The sequence below is a fragment of the Rattus rattus genome, chromosome 15 (genome assembly GCF_011064425.1).
Source record: "Rattus rattus isolate New Zealand chromosome 15, Rrattus_CSIRO_v1, whole genome shotgun sequence".
Classification (NCBI taxonomy): Eukaryota; Metazoa; Chordata; class Mammalia; order Rodentia; family Muridae; genus Rattus; species Rattus rattus.
Genome location: NC_046168.1, coordinates 53316153 through 53333590, shown reverse-complemented (window position 1 = coordinate 53333590; position 17438 = coordinate 53316153). Strand labels below are relative to the sequence as shown.

Sequence of the window (17438 nt, the reverse complement as noted above, 5' to 3'; positions counted from 1 at the left end):
CCAACCTTCCTGGCATGTCTATGATTATAATATAGTAACTTTCACGTATTATTGATGAGGGAGCTAATGCTCCCGAGAAGCGTGGCTTGCTCAGATTATCTAGCTAGGGAATGACTGAGCTGGGCTCAGATTTACCAAGTTGTATGTTTAACATTGGCTAGCCATACACATAATGGATTGCTTCTCTGCTTACACTGATGAAACTCAGTTGTGGACTTTACTTGGATCCCCATTCTAGGGCCTTGCATGCTGGATGGCCCACTCTTAGGCTTTCAATAGATCTGTGCCTTGAAGTGGTGCCCCAATCAGGTAAAGGCCCTAATAACGCCCCCCCCAGCCCATGTACTTGGACCACAATGGGTTTTCTTTTTTCAAAACTGGATTCCCCCCCCCCCCGTGGCTTAATTATTTACCCACACAGGTTCGTTTACTTTGGAGCTCTTTGAATGTCACAACTTCAGGACTCGAATGCGAGCCAAGCTTTGGCCTTTGCAGCAGGCTTGGATTAATACAGCCTGAAGACAAGACGCCTCCAAGATGGCAGTGGCTCCCACAAGGGTCTTCCACACCTGCTTCGTGCTCCAGTACCTTTCCCGGATGCTGTGCAGAAGGAGTCTCTATCCCCCAGACAGCTCCGGTGTCTGTGTACTTGTGAGTACACGCACATATATCCACAAGTGTGCTCGACAAACTGACCCCACAAGGAAGAGAAAAGAGTTCCGGGTTGAAGGACCAGCTTTCTTAGGGTAAACTTGCATAGAACTGTTTGATCTCAGACCGGACCCTTAACCCTTTGAACCTCAACTGAACCTCAACTAGTTCTTTTTATTTCAGGAAGTTAAACTGGGTTTGCATTTACCAAAGCATCTTCTGTGGCGATGAGCGGTCTTGCCATGCTGGTGGATGGAGTTTAGAAAATACGAGCTTTGTACGTCAGTAACTCGGGAAAAGTGATGTCCTCCGTTGAATAAACCACATTATTTATTCCCGTTGAATGCTATGTTGTGGTTATCATAGTTTTAAAAAAATGCATTTGATATTCAAACTGCTTCGGGGGGTACAGTTCATTCTCCTCAGGGTGCTGGGGTTGAGTTAGTGTCAGGGCTTTTATACTCGAACTTAAATACCTCAGTGAATCACTTCAAAAGTTCTAGAACGAATGGGTTAATAGCACGAGGTAATATGAAAATGTCATCAATCAATTTATCTTTGTGTAAGATAATTGATTGGCAAGATTTAAACTTTAGTCCGAAGTCCAACATGGTGAACGGTCTATGAATTAACAAATGACCTCAGAGATGAGATGGGGAACCATCCCAAGATAGACAGTGTTTCTGGGGCCGAGTGCCCCAGGCTTGAACGGTGACTTTTTTTTCCCTTTCCGAGTGCAGATTGAATCTTAAGGTCAGAGAAGTGAAAGCACTCAAGGGAAAGTTTCTGTGCCTGCATCTGAAGATTTCCAATCGTTATTTTTACCCATGATAACCTTGTGGTATTGATAACAGGGCCACGCAGAGAGGAAATGAGGCAGATACTGCTCAAATCAGATTTCAGAACCCGACTTTGTGGGGGACACGGACTCGCACAGAGGAAGACAACAGTGATTTTAATTCTGAGGAGAGGCACTCAAATATTCAGGCAGCTTCATCATTTTGTTTTTCTTCACAGACTGCATTTGGCGTGCGTGTGGTACGTGAAGAAGGTACATAAACTGGCCGTGTCCCGCCAGACTGGCCTGCCCTGGGCTCTCATCTTGTTCTTAGCACTGTAGCAGAGATTGGATATTTCATCTCTACAAACCAAGTGCCATCCTGTCATTTCTCTCTGTGTGTCCCTGACTGTCTGTCTGTCAGTCTGCATTGTTTGGCTTTTGTTTTCCCTGGGTTTTGTGTCCACGGGGCCCCATCAGCTATCTGTGGCGGTCTCCCGTATCTGAAGCAGAGAGCATCATTGGGCATTAATATAAATCCTCAAAATGCTTTATGAATGAGAACAACACATTATGCTAGAGTAGGACAAGTGACAGGAGTCATATACAATGTATTCTGACTGAGTAGTCTGAGGGTCCTTCCTCCACTTCCCCACTGTTGCCTGGAAGTTCTGGGGTCTTCCTTCACTGCCCTCAGCTTCTTACTTCTTTCACCTCCTCAGCAACTCAGCTAGTTTTCAAACTCAGAGTCTCTCTTACCTTGTTTAATTATTGTCTCCCAGGCGGTCTTCTGCCTCCTAGCCCTTTGCTCTGAGTAGCACCCGATCTTCACCCAGAGCTATTTTGCTAAAGCAATGAGTGGAGCAGAGGCTGAAGGAGAGGCCATCCAGAGACTGCCCCACCTGGGGATCCATCCCATATACAGTCACTAAACCCAGACACTATTTCGGATGCCAGGAAGTGTTTGCTGACAGGAACCTGATGTGGATGTCTCCTGAGAGGCTCTGCCAGAGCCTGACAAATATAGAGGCGGATGCTTGCAGCCAATCATTGGATCGGAAATAGGGTCTCCGGTGGGGGAGTTAGAGAAAGGGCTGAAGGAGCTGAAGGGGTTTGCAACCCCATATGAAGAACAACAATATCAACCAACCACCCCCCCCCCAGAGCTCTCAGGAACTAAACCACCAACCAATGAGTACACATGAACTGACCCATGGCTCCAGTTGGATATGTAGCAGAGGATGGCCTTGTTGGGCATCAATAGGAGGAGAAACCCTTGGTCCTGTGAAGGCTCGATTCCCCAGGGTAGGGGAATGCCAGGGTGGGGAGGCGGGAGGGTGTGGGTGGGTGGGGGAGCACCCTCATGGAGGCAGGGGGTGGGAAGATGGGATAGGGGGTTTCCAGAAGGGAAACTAGGAAAGGGAATAACTTCTGAATTGTAAATAAAGACAATATCCAATAAGAGAAAAGAAAAAAATTAAAAAAAATAATGCCTGCAGGGCAGAGTTAGTATATACCTAAGTGTGTGTGTGGGGAGAGCAGACAGGTAGAGGAAGCTCTTTGTAATCATTCGGTTTAATAAGTTTATATTCAACATCAAAGCGGTTTCAATGCCCCAACCTGCCTCCACGTGCCCCCTCCCCTTAGGTCCTGCTACACAACAAACAGCTCAGGTCACAAAACTCTCTGTGTACTTTCCTAGCTCGTGCTTAATAATTGGTCAGAGTGCTAACCATTTTTAACCTGTTTTATTCTGCGCGTTTTCCAGGAGTCAGGTGTTGTGCTACAACGCTGTAAGCCAAGATGCCAGAGGAGGTGTCAATCACGGTAACTCCTCTCTTTTATCACAAGAAAATGGGCTGAGATGGGGTTGTCACAGTCCTCCTCCCAAGCCCTTCTGACTTAATCGTTTGGTCAAGTCCTCTTTGTTTCCTTCCTTTCAGTGATAGCACAATAGTTTAAATCAGAAGAGACCCATCACAGACTGCACTGAGTCCCTGAGATGATCTTCCGGAGTTGCGGTGCCCGCGCACGCACACACGCGCGCACACACACACACACACACACACACACACACACACACACACACTCACAATTTAAAAGCATACAAAGTAACCAGATAGTGATTAGTAGGATTTTTTTTGACTCAAGGACATTATCTGACTCAGGGCATCAACTTGCTTATGTGATGGAAGTGGGCATGATTTGGGATATTTCCAGGTGCAGCTAAGCCTGAGGCTATACAGATGTGTGCCTGCTGCAGTAACTCCTGAAGGAAAGGCGTTTGGGCAGAACCAAGAGGCCAGCTATAAACAGAAGAGGCAGCCCAAGCTGTGGTGGAGGTTGATCTTCATTGAAATTCATTTCCCCAAATAACCATAGTGTTGTAAAGGGTTGGGTCAAACTTCCCGTGGGGACAGAGTTCGTAAGTCACAGCTTCACAATGTAGGTACTTGGTAGAGGAGGGATAGATGGAGTTTCGCATAGAATGTCAAATCCCGGCCCCAGTCAGTTAGTTAGCCATGCCTGCTTTTCTTGGGACCGTCTCTCTAACAAGCCACCAGCAGCATGGCTGCCAAAGGGGCCAGCCTACAGTCCATACTCTCTTTGAATAAAAGCGATTCTCAATGTTGAGATTTATAACTTCACGGGAAAGGTCTGGGAGGGGAAACAGTTTAAAAGAACATTTTGTGTAGTGTTAGAATTCTGCCAACAGTCTGCGGGTTGGATGGTGTGCTACGTTCCTAAAGATTAAACGTAACTGGGGGTTTTTCTTCTTCTCTTTCAATACCAAGGAAATATAAATTCCCCCTCGTGTCAGTGTCTCAACTCTTCAGACATTTTTGCACAATTTTTCCCATTCAAGAGTATTTAACTGAGAGGAAATTTGGACAACTGTACCCCCACCCCCTGAAACCAAAAGAATTTAGAGATACTGTGTTCAGCCTTCTAATTTAATTTCTGAACTTTCTATTTTTTTAATGAGAGAAAGAATTTTAGTGGATCTGAGGAGAAAGCACATGTTTTTGTGATTATGAGATTCTGGTGGTTGGTATTTTGTGAAAATGCCACAGAACAGCACCACGAGTTACTGTGCGTGGTGAGTGAACCCCCAGCCCTCACTCCCACCGAAAAGAAATGTCAGCAAGAAATGGAAGGAAAGGAGTTAGCTTTCTGTTTGCGTAAAGCAGACCGACAATTCTGGGCTGTGAAAAGAAGCTAAGACTGAGAGCCATTTTGATGTTCTATCTGTTCTGTGCACGCCCTCCTGGTACTTCTACCATGACCTGATCACTAATAGGCACCAAAGATATGCAGACACATAACTGTAGGACATTCTGGAACCACCTAAACAATCAAGGTACCACGTGACTGTTGGAATTGGCTGTAGACACAGCGGTCACCATACCATTCTACCTAACTGGTCTCCTCTTGCTGATAACACCCAGTAATCTCCCTGCACACACAGAAAGTGACAACTTCCCCAGAAGGAACAGAGCTTTGACCACACCTTGACTTCAGCTCCCGGTGGGGTTTAGCAAAGAACTCAGCAAAGCCCACTAGACTTCTGCTCTGCAGAAACTGAAATAGCTTTGCATTGCTTAAGTTGCTAAGTTTTTTTGACTTTGTCATAGCGGAATTGGAACATGAGTACAAGTCCCATTTCTTTCTTTATAGCTGCACTGTGGCTGGGGTTGCAGATAAATTGGTCCAGGAAATGAGAACGGGTGCTCAACACTCTTACTATGACAGACCAAATGCCAAGAGACTGAATTTCCACCTTTCTCAAGACCGTCGCCGTGTGTGAGGCAAACACAAGGAACTGGGTTTTCTTTGCTTGGAATGTGTGTTTTCAGTGCTCATTCTCCAGAACTGCATCGCCTTGCTGCTTTATCCTCCTCATCAGATACAACTGTGGTCCAGCCTTTGCATGCACCCATATGTGTTCAGAGCGGATTCTGCCTCACCCAGGTGGGGGCCTAATGGGGAAGGGAAGCTTGCTGTTTCAAAGGGGTGCCATTGGAGAGCAGTTGTATTTACTCCGCTTGAATATATCAACCAAAGTGGAGATGAATGGGGAGGGCCATATTGACAACTAGAAGGCAAGCAATGTATGGGTGGCGGTGCCGGGGACCCTATGTGTATTCTATCTTTATTTGGTTCTCAATGTAGATATTAATAGTTTTCCTTTTAAGAATAAGAATAAGGCGTACTGGAGAGGCTCTCCAGCCAAAAGTCATGGTAGGGATGTCGGTGTTGGGAGGTTAATATACACATCAACATCTTAAACTCTTGGGATTTTCTTGCGATGTTAGTTTGCCCCCAAAGTTGAACAATCGGTTTTTAAGTGTTTGCTTCTCAAAGTGGATGCCAGGGACATACAGCAGTTTGTAAAGAGGAGCTCAATCAACTGGTCAGTGACGTCTGTTCTCAGCATCGACTCAAGGGTCACATGAGCCACAAGGGGTCATAGCACCATCAGATCCTCCTCTCCTGGCAACACTCCACTCAGATTTGATAGGGGTGAGCAAATACATCTCTTTGTACCAAAAATGTAACTGACACAAGGCTAAGTGAAAATAAGCAACAAAGAAAAAGGCAAAGTGTCAGTCCCATCTGAGAAGCAGGAGGTACTGGGCTAGCTCAGGACGATAGTGGGCGTGGTTCGAAAAACAGGTAAAAAAAAAAACATGGCGTACTTGGAGACTCAGATGAAGGGGTAATAGGACACAGAGGAGTTTAAGCAGGACTCCCAGCAAGGGAATGAGTTGAAAATGATTAGGAGACAAAGAAAGAGCTGTGTTGGAAGACGACAAAACGTCTTTTAAGACCCAGAATTTGGATTCGACACAACACGAATTGATATTTCCCCACCTGGCATCAATTATTCATGTAACTACAGTCTGCTTCAGAGATGTTCTCTGAAAAACTACCATAGTTTTCTTTTTATACTTAAATAATTTATATATTTTAGTTAGAGTTGTAAGCCAGAAATGGATACAATAGGGCTTGGCTCTGTGTTATTCCACAGAACAAAACGTGTGCTTCGATGACAGACGTATTGTTCAGGATCCGCAAATCACAACTGTGGCCTCAGGGAAGGTGAGCCCACACAAATGGTGTGGCTCAGGGTGCTTGATGGCTTTAGTGGTATAGTGGAGCTGACACACCAGTCTGGGGATGGCTCACATAAAAGAACCCCGTGCTCAGAGTCCTTGCCCTTGGCGGAACCAACTCTCAGAAACAGGGCTCTCCTCTTTGAGGCAGACACTTGGAAAGCGCCTCTGCTCTCATAAGTAATATGAAGCGGACTTAGAAAAATAGCTGATGGAAAGCTGAAGAGAGAAGCTGAGTTGCTGCTTGACCAAGTCCTCCATGAAACTGGCACTGTGTACGGATGTTGAACTTTTGAGGAGGATGCTTCCTTTGCCTTGTGTCTCACAAGCACACAAGCACACAGAGATGTAAGCTAACTGGGTGAGGATGGGTGAGGAAGGACGGCAGACAGATCAGGACCTCCTGAAATGGGATCGAAGACTTTCTAACGTCAGGGAATATCCACAGGTGTGTCAGGAGGGAAATAAGTAAGCGCTAGTCAGCCCTTTATAGTGTAGCCTAAAATTAACGGCCAGTGCCTTCCCTCTAAGTGCACATAATGCAAGTGGTGACAACACTGACCGATGAGACCAGCTATGACTGGCTAGGTAGTAGTCTCTCTCTCTCTCTCTCACCCTCTCTCACCCCCTTTCTCTGTGTCTCTGTGTGTGTATGTGTGTGTGTGTGTGTGTGTGTGTGTGTGTGTGTGTGTGTGTGTACATGTGCACGAATATAGCTACGTGAAATGGAGATTGCATTTGTAAGTGAAATTTGCAACTGGCTGGATCATTCAACATTGTCCCTTTCTGTTATGGAAAAAAAAAAAAGACTCGTACTTAGTGACTCTTAGGAAAGTATTTTGGCAACTGTCTCTACTCCTGACTAATTTATCCCCGTTTGGGTTCCTGTCTTGGCACTGTAAGTCTTAGGATGACTTTAGCTACACAGGAAAAAGTGGAAATCTGATGGTTTCATGTCCAATTGCCGCTGCATTTATTTTCAAAATGTATTCCCTGGGTGGGTAGTGACCACATGCAGAGGGAATGGTTATCGCAGTCTAACATGAAGCGGCATTTAGGAGAAAACCTGAAAGAGCAGACGAACATATTAGTGATAGAAGAGAGGAGGAAGAGAAGCGCCCGGAGGGGAAGGTGCTTTGTTGTAACTTCCACTGGGGAGTGGGAGGAAAGCAGACAGGACAAGGATGTAGAGTGATGTTACCTTGAGTTGGGGACCAGTTTGCATAAACTGTCACAGCGCCCGTTGGGGGCAGTGGGACAATAGGGAACATCCTTTCCCTTTTGAGGCCCTTCCAATTTTTCTTTACTAATCAGAATCTTAAATTTAATAAAATAAAACAATAAAAATGCCCAATTTACCAGCTTTGAAACAGCTCTAATGCTTTAAGGTGTTCAGTGAGCAGCTGTGTCTCCATTTTAGCCTATAGTCCTCTCAGGGGCCACAGCTTTTTTTTTCTTTAAGGTGCACTAGATGCCCTCAAGCCAAATGCCTCTGGGCAAAGAATTCATCTCTGTTGTTGCTGTTGGAACCTTGAGCAGAAAAACAGTACTTAGTACTAACAGGATGTAAGGTTAGACTAATACAAACCGTAGGGTTAAGACAATGTCTCCCAAAGGATGAAAATGTGTCTTTTATGTAATCATTGCTACAGAACTACCCCAGACTGTGCCTTACACATATTAGACAATTGTTGGTTTTGAATAGGATTGAAGTAAATTTGAAAAAGAAAGCAAATTAAGAATTATATCCAATAAGAGAAATGTTTTTTTGCCTTACTGGTCTTATCTGTAATATGAAATATGATAAGGCAAGACGAATCCATCCTAGTATATGGTAGACATTTAAAAGCGGACAGATAGTTTTTCCTCTAACAATGTTGACTTCAACGTGCAGTCCCAGCCTCAGGGTTCCCTCAGGACCTGTTTGTTTCTTCCCATTGTTAGCCTCCTTTCTTTGTAGGCACACTAGTATATATTCCTCCACTTGCATTGAAACCGTTCCTGTTCCTTAACAACGCATATTTAAATACTAGTTTCTGTGGAATGAGGTGAGAGAGGACTCTCTCAATCTGCTCTGGTCCACTTTGTGATTTTCAGGTTGTCCATGTACCTCAACCAGTCTCTCTCCTCAGACGGATTTAAAACACCACATACATGAACAGTTGGTCCTCTGAAGTTCTGGGCTTTAGCTCATCCTGGTTTCAAAGTGCTACCTTCACATCAGAAATATTTTTTTTTTTAGCAAAAACTCAGTGACTTTTGGCTAGTAGATGATTCCAGCTTCCTCAGTCTGTTCCGTTGGCAAGATCTCCAGAGGGATAACTCAGAAGCTGAGTCACATTACTGACCTTGTCAAAAACTTAAGGAGTAAAGTGATGCTGGGAAATCTCATGAAACCTGGGTTGCTTTTCTGCGCAAATCTGGCCAGGAGACACTGGGTTCTGATTCTTCCATCTGCCAAGTGGTAAAGCAACAGCATTCTGCCTGTCTCGATGAATATTGAAGATAGGACAAATGTGGCATGTTTTGAAAAATATGACAACCTATTCAGACATGTGACAGAGAAAGACTTTCCTCCCAGTGTGTCCCCAAAGGGACAGTGGTAATTCTGACTCATCACCCTCTTTTTACATCTCCTGTTCTCCAGGCCCCTACTGTACCGTGTCCCACTCTTGATCCACCATTACCCATGGTGTCTTCTTGATATAACTTATTCTGAATCCTTACGCAATAGGACAAACACCAATATTAACTAGCTTTCAACAACGCGTTTTATTTTCTTAAGGAATGCATCAGGCATCTCCTTCTAGTCACTGGGAGTGTGAACTCCCATTATTCTAACCACTCTATATGTGTGTGTCTGTATCCACCTCTGTGTCTTAGTTCCACACAGTGTCCTTGAGGACTGGCATGTTTCTGGGTACTTCATCATTTCCTGTAGCCCTTTGCACCAGTTGAACAGCGTTTAGGCTCATTCCTCTTCAATTGCGCCCTCTCCTCATCCATGGTACCGTTGTATATTCTACTTGTGAAACCGTGGCATTTAAAAATCTATCCTCATGTAATCTAACTGGGCACCTTCCAGCATCCTAGCCTGCATCCTTAACTGTGCCGTCCATCCATCTGACGCTGTTGTGAGATTCTTTTACTGTGCTCTCCTATCCTAGATTCAGGGTGCTCTCTTTCACTGAACATATTGTTATTTGGAGTCTGGAGTCCCATAGCTCTCAGTATTGTCCAACATGTCAGTACAGCTTTCACCAGATCTGATATATATATATATATATATATATATATATATATATATATATATATATGGTATCATGAGTGTGCCTGCATGTGTGTGTACATATGCATGTATGTATGTATAAATGGGCACTTCTCACCCTTACTTTTTATTTTTTTCTGCTTTTCCTAATTGTTCTTGTCACTATGCTATGTGTTGAATGAATGAAGAGTTTACAATTACTTTTATTTTTCAATATTTTTTTTTGAAACAAAGACATGTAGCCCAGGCTAGCCTCAAACGCACTGTGTTGTCAAAGATGAATGTAAACTACCTACCTTCCTGTCACCACCTCCCAAGTACTGGGATTTCAGGGACATGCCACTAACACAGTTTAAGTGATTTTAAATGTGTGAATATACTTTACACAGTAGCAGACAGCTCTGGAGGATTCAGATATAAAATGTTCAGTGAAAGATATCAGAACCCATGGAAACAGGGAGTGTCCCTTCATATACCATAGGGTCATAGCTGGTTTCCACGGCAGCACAAATAAAAGGTTTCAGAAGTTTTCTGATAGTCATTATCACGTTCAAAAACCGCCAGTGTTACTCTGTTTCCTTTTCTGTTCCAGGACCTTGCATTTCTAGTGCCTACATGGGGAGTGGAATAACAGTGAGGAGGGCTTTGTGTTAGGTTCCAAAGTTACCTATGCCCCATGAAAATGGTGGCGTAACCTCCTCTCTCATTAACTTCGCCACCTGGATTCGCCACATAGCCTACCAAGCCACAAGCATATAAGCAGCTGATAAATAATTACAGTAACTTTTCTCTTGCTTTCAGGCCATCAGTACGTTCACACAAACCCTCATCTAGCTACATTGTGGGCTCTGAGCTTCCAGCAAAGACAGATGCCATCCAATCAGGTAAGGGGATACTGACCAGTTGGTGGTGGCAGTGCACAGACTGCACAAATTTAGCCAGCACAGGTCTTGGAGAGGAGTCAAGAAAGAAAAGAAATGTAATAACTTTTACATGATTAAAAGGTAGTTCCTCACTCTAGCTACTCAATTAAATATGGCCATCTAAGGTGGGGGAAGAGTCCTTAACAGATAATCACACAACCCTTTGTTATTTTATTTCCCATGATTTCTAAAACTCCAGATCTAAACCTCAATGGGACAACTAATGATTATTTCCCAATACTCTCTCACCCAATCTTTTTATACATGGCTCCTTTTCAATGTCACAATTCCTGCCCACTTCCCAGAACACCCTCACCATCTCCGTCCCCCCAATACTTCTTTTTATTCCTTCAAGACTGCTGTATAGTAATTTCTTCCATCTCGCAGGCAAGCTCCCTAAGATACAAATGTTCTAGAGCAGGAGATCTCAACTGATAGGTCGTAACACCTTTGGGGGTTAAAGAATCCTTTCGCAAGGATCACCTAAGACCACTGGAAAACAGATATTTACATTACAATTCATAAGAGTACAATTATAGAGTAGGAACAAGAATAATTTTATGGTTGGGGTTTCCACAATCTGAGGAACTGTATAAAGGGTCACACCCTCAGGCAGGTCGAAAGCCACTGTTCTAAAAGAAGATGAAACATTCCATCTTGCAGTGAAGCTTCTTAAATTTGGGAAACAAACATCCAGAAGCTTCAGAAACTAATCAGGTTCATTAGGTCCCTCCTTCCCCAAGCCTGTATAAACAGAAAGGATTGCTGAGACACTCTCAGTCCAGGACCGATTTCCTGAAGAGACGCAGATGAGTTTAGCTCTATGGAAGAGGCTCAGACCGAACTGAGGTGCCTAGAAAACCGACACTGTCCAACTTGTTGAACCACAGTGTATTCCAGGTTTCCAGATTTATGAGTCACTACCAACTCTGGGGTGGGCTTTGTTGATGCAGCTGTCTTTGAGTCCTTTCCACTCCTGAAAACCCACAATCTTTAATGTAACACCAATAAATCTCACCCATTGGATCACCGACATTGGATTTTGGTGATAGTCTTAGTTCGGTCTGTCCTAGTCTCCTCGCTACAGTGAATAGATAAGTTTGTTCACATATCCCCAGGAATACTGCAAAAATACAACAACATTTATCAAAAAAAAAAAAAAGAATGACTATAAAGAAATATGGCCCCCTCCTACTTCCAGTGAAAGCACAGAGCTGACTCACCTCATGTGGACAGATCTGTTTTGATATTTTGTTTATTTGTGCCTTTCTTGTGGCCCTTTAAGTTTGCTTTACAACATGGTGAGTTAAAGTCCCTTTCTCCTTCTCTGGTAGAGGAGTCTCCTGACATAAACTCTTAATAGCAAAATAAAATTCACCCTAGAAAGATACCAAGACCTACAGTGCATTCTTGATACTAAATACATGTTTTCCTTGTCTTTGTCATTTTCTCCCAGATTTTGTGAGTCTGCATTAAGTGCTAAGTCTCTCAGCGCTAGAGCACAGTCCTAGTGTGCATTTGATTGCTTGTTCACATTCATACTGAAAAGACCCATTTCTGGCTCTTCTTGTAGACGTTTCTCCTTTCTCTTTGCAATGACAGACCTGTCATTAGACAGTACACTGTACTGATTTCTCGGGCCAGCACAGACTCCATGTGGGTTTAATGCCATGTCTGTAGCTATTATAACTTCTCTATATCTATGTGGACCTGCATAATTCCCTAACCCCACAGACCAATGCATAAAACTTTTCACAGGACAGGAGAGTATTTGCCAACTGTGGGAAGATAAATGGCTCATGGACACCGTGCTCTAAAGGCACAACTGTCTGGTTTCTGTACTGCGAAAGAGATACTATATATCTATGCTTTCATTTCTCATTTCGTAAACCATTCTTGGTAAGTTATATTACAATATTTAATTTTATTAATCCGTGGCTTCCAATTGGGAGAGACTTTGGGGGCCAACCATGTTCAATGGTTAAGGCATGAAAAGCAAACAAGATGACCTCCTTACATGTTGCTTCTACTTTGAGACATGGGTCCATTGAGATGACCTGGGACTGAGTGATTGTGAATGAGATACTTTCCCTCCGGAGCTGCTTACAAAGAGAACAGCCTAAAAATCTCTCCATTATCCATTTATTCTCCCCAATCTCTCCCTTTCTTCTACCTAATGTCTATCCCTCCTCCCCCAACACACACACACTGAATTCTTCATACAATTAGGCACAAGTCATTGGAGAAAGACACTTAACCTTTTAAGTTCGTACACTCAAAAGGGAAGCTAAGTGTTTAATCTCCATTGTTACGATTTTTAAATTCAGACTCTAAACATTCTCTTCCTGTTCCTAAATAATTAGTCACATTAGCACTCGGATGTTTCTAGAAGGGTGACTGTGGCTCGAACCTGCACCAGGAACAAGCTCATTTATTGATGGGAGTCAGGGAGCAGGAGTGTTACCTTTCTGAAAAGATAAGACCAAATGCCCAATGAGGTGACCATCCCAGATTAACTCATGGACCACAGGGATCTGTTACAAAACTCCAGGGACCTGTTATAAGACTCCACTGAGGAGATGATACTGTGACTTGCCCTTTGGCATTCGTCTTCTTCCAAGTGAGTTTCCATCATTGAGTTTGTGCTCATATTCAAACTCTGTTGTAATAGAGTTGGCGCTTTTAGAGTCCTAGACCCAAGTTTAGTCAGAACAGTTATTACTGTAGACCCACTCGAGAAACGGAGAGAATAAATATAAAGGTAAGCTGGTGACATAGCAAATGTGACTTGGGCAGGATTGGTACCTCCCATCTGAGGTACAAGGCAGCCAGTACCTCATTAATCTTACATCTCTTCCTGCAGGAGAACATGCAGCTTAGCTTGGGTTAAGGCAACACAGAATATACTCCATTTGTTACTGTCTTTTCCTAGGGTCTGAGTTTTCCCTCCCATCAGCCACCTCCTTCCTTTCATTCCCCTTTCCCAGTCTTCACATGCTTCTGTAAAGCTTTTATGACATCTCACCCACATGGCTGGCTCCTTCTTCTGAATAACTGCTGGGGGGGGTGTTGCTTTTGGCATGGGTATCCCTGTCATCTTGATGAGTGACAGCAGATTCTGCCTCCCCAAATGCCCTGCAGTGCTGCTAAGAGAAGCTGGCAAAGGGCAAGACAGAAGCCACCAGAAGTGGGGTGGGCCAGACTCCAGGGGATCTGGTTACCTACACGGCAGGGTTCTGATATCTGAGAGGTGAACTTGGGATTAATTCTCAACCCCCATTCATCACAAGGCAGGTGTTTGACATTTGGGCATGGGGGCTGGCTTCCTTGTCTAATAATGGCACTGAACTAAGAGGTACCATATGCAAATAGGCTCCCATTACTGGCTTGCCATTATTTGAGAAGAGCCTGGACTGCAGGTTCCTTTGTGATATCTCATACGTGGCAGAGTTTTAGGTGGCAATATGCAGAGATTGCTTCCAGGAAATCTGAAGAAGAAAATCACCAGCCACACAGGAGGCATCCCCCACCACCTACAGGGATTTGGCTTTGGAGGTACATGGCATCCTTCTGACTATGCGTTGTCAACTCTGGACAGGTTTGCTCTTTTGGAAGCCTGTGCCCGTGTCGGGGGACAGTGATGCCTGGTGACAGGGAGCCTCAAATGATGCTGATAAGTACGAATCTGAGGCCATCACTTTCCATTATTTATACACTTTTTGGCACAAAACAAGCATTTTAGAAAATGGTGATTTAGCAGATGGTTTGGGTCCAGGAAATAAGTCCAAAAAGCCACTGCCTCCCGAGAGGGAAGACAGGGAAGGAATGAAAGAAGGAGAACCAGGAAGGAGCCTGCGAACGGGTGTGAGGGAGCTGATGAGACAATGCAATCATTGGCAGGGCCGGCCGGGGCATGGGGGATACAGGATTTGCCAGGCAGGAAGGATGAGACGGAGTGTACGACTGCTGCCTTTGCTAAATGGGGCCTCTGATTCCTTTCTCCACAATGGTAATGGCTCACATTTATATGGTGCCTTTCCTCAACTCTCATCTCAGGGAGGGTGCAAGGCCTCCTCTCCACTGAGCTCCTAAATCTGGCCCTCAGTAGGTTCCAGAATGACGTCTATGGTCTACGTGGGGGCCATATCTATTTTAGAGAAGAATAGCTCATGTGAAATGGTACAGTCAGAGGTGGAGGAAGTGAATCCAGGATGGAGTAACAAAGGGCACAGGAAGCGATGCCATGGAAACCCAGATGCTTACTTCCCATCACGAGTGTGAGTGTCGTCCAACTCAACCAGAACCTTCACTTGGATGCAGTTTCTGGAAACGTCCCCTGACTTCAGTAACCTTTCCCTCACTTTACCTGCTCCTTATCTTTTCACAGGACCTCATGGTTTTTTGAAAACTTCCACATTAAGGAAGATGCCCTTCCAGAAAGTTCTGACAGACTCTGATGCTGGGTTCTAAGTATAGCCAAGGACATCTTTTGCCTGATGTTTTGGGCTGCAGAATTAGAGGGTACATGCAGGACACAGGCATTGATAGGTCAAAGGGTGAAGGGAGGGGCTACTCAACAAGATGAGCAGAGACATCAAGTATAATTCACTCAGACGCAGAAGCCATCGATGATGATGATCCATTAATGAGCTGGGGGTGGGATTGGCTAGATAAAATAGAGACTGACAGAAAGCAGTGGTAAGAATCCTCAGAGAATGGAATACCAGAAAAGAGAGAAGCTCGCTCTTTCTTGAGAGTTATTTTCACCTTGTGTTTAGAAGGTGGAAATGAGGGTCCCTTCTTCACGAGTTGGGGACTAAGTAAAAGAATACATCCTTTCCTTCATTGCTCTCTTCTGCAAACGTCACATGCTCATCTGTCAGTGACACCTTAGCAAAGGGCATGTATGTCACTGGAGGACGGATTAGATTTAGAGGGACAGGCAGGTTACACATGTGGACACTCTGGAAAGAGGACCTGTGTTTTGGACTTGCCCTCGGTCACCATGTGAGCGGTCGCTGCACTCCAGTGCCGGAGACAAAGGCTAGGTTTGCTTAGCTTCAAACCAGACAGCTGTGTGAATGTGGACAGATCACTGCCTCTCCCCGAGTCTTGTGTTTGGATTTGTCATTGAAAAGCAGTAACTCAGGATGGACATATCTTATCTGAAAACCCAGAATCTCCAAAAACTAAAACATTTTAGACATCGATATGGCATAATTAGAAAAATCCCATACTATAAATTTTATTTCCCACCAAAAGCATATTTAAAAGATCATATAAAATTACGACCATGCTCTGTGTGTGTGTGTGTGTGTGTGTGTATGTGTGTGTGTGTGTGTGTGTATGCTACGTATGAAATATAAATGAATTTTGTGTTTATACCCTGGTCTTATCCCCAGGATGTCTCATTATATAATGCAAATATTTGAAAATAAAAAATATGAAATTTAAAATAGTTCTGGCCTTCAAGTGTTTTGGATAAACAACACTTAATGTGTATGTACAGGTTAGGTCTGCAGAAAGCACAGTAGGAAGCAATGGATGAAATATAACTTCAGGCACTCAAACACACTCCCCATGTTTCTGGCTCCCTTCTGTGAGTGACAGATGGACAGGTAATACCCCCAATAGGAACGCCATGCTTAAGGCCAACAGGTGTGTCGTAAAGGCACGGAGCCTAACACCCAGTTCTTCTGCTGAAGCTCTGCTCACTTTCAGAATGTTGACAGAATGACTATTTCTTTCTCTCTCGTATGGCTGACTGAATATCACATGGGAATATAGACAAGAGGTAAAGAGGACTTTGGATAAAGGAATAACAACCATATGAATGCATTGCTATAGTGGGGACCACCTCCCAGGAGTATCTGGAAATGAACCACCACTAGGAAACCATGAGAAGTCATTGAGCACCCAGCAAAAATGTCTGACCATGGAAAAATCTGAATGTAATGTGCCAAGGCAATCGATTTTCTGCTCCTGAGACATTTTCCTCAGGTCTGTATACATTAGATTTTTATAAATTCTTAGCACAACTCTACTAAATTTTTTTGTTTGTTTTTTGTTTTTGTTTGTTTGCTTGCTCTTTTGCTAAATGATGCTTAAAATATCAAACAAACAAAAAATAACAAAAACTCTATGACTAGTTCAGTGTGTATAGGTAAATGCTATCATGCTTTTATGATACCAGTATTTCTCATGTCCATACTTAATACAGTGCCCCGTGCTAGGCAGGCTTCATCTAGGCTCTTCAAGAAACCAGGTAACTTCCAAGAAGTCTTTTGAATGGGAAATGGCAACACCACAGCTACTCTGGGCAGGCAGAATAAATGGGCCATTTGTGACCTTCACTGCTGCCATCAAATCTAGGAGACATGTCTACAATCTAATCTCTTTCATTAAGAAGTCAATGTACCACCATGACAACTCACAAATTACTAGCAGCATGACACAATCTTTAGTAGTTTTTAGCTCAAAGTCATTCCTATAAAAGTAACTCATTCATTTTGAGTTGACTTTTCATAGTCACCATTGTGGACTCCCCAGGAAGACAGAGAGACAGTGAGAGACCCTAAGGATAAACAGAGATAAAATATTATGTCTACATCCTCATGGTGTACAAGGAGACCCTTAAAACGAGGCTTTGACCAGAGTGCTTCATACCACTTGGAGACAATAGAAATGCAAGATACTCTTTT

The 17438-nt window shown here is 43.8% G+C and overlaps 1 protein-coding gene across 1 annotated transcript in view; it reads right to left on the bottom strand.

Moving 5' to 3' along the window:
* Window positions 1–17438, bottom strand: part of Setbp1 (SET binding protein 1) — a 365848-nt gene that overhangs the window by 93802 nt on the left and 254608 nt on the right. The gene's annotated exons all lie outside the window — the stretch shown is intronic.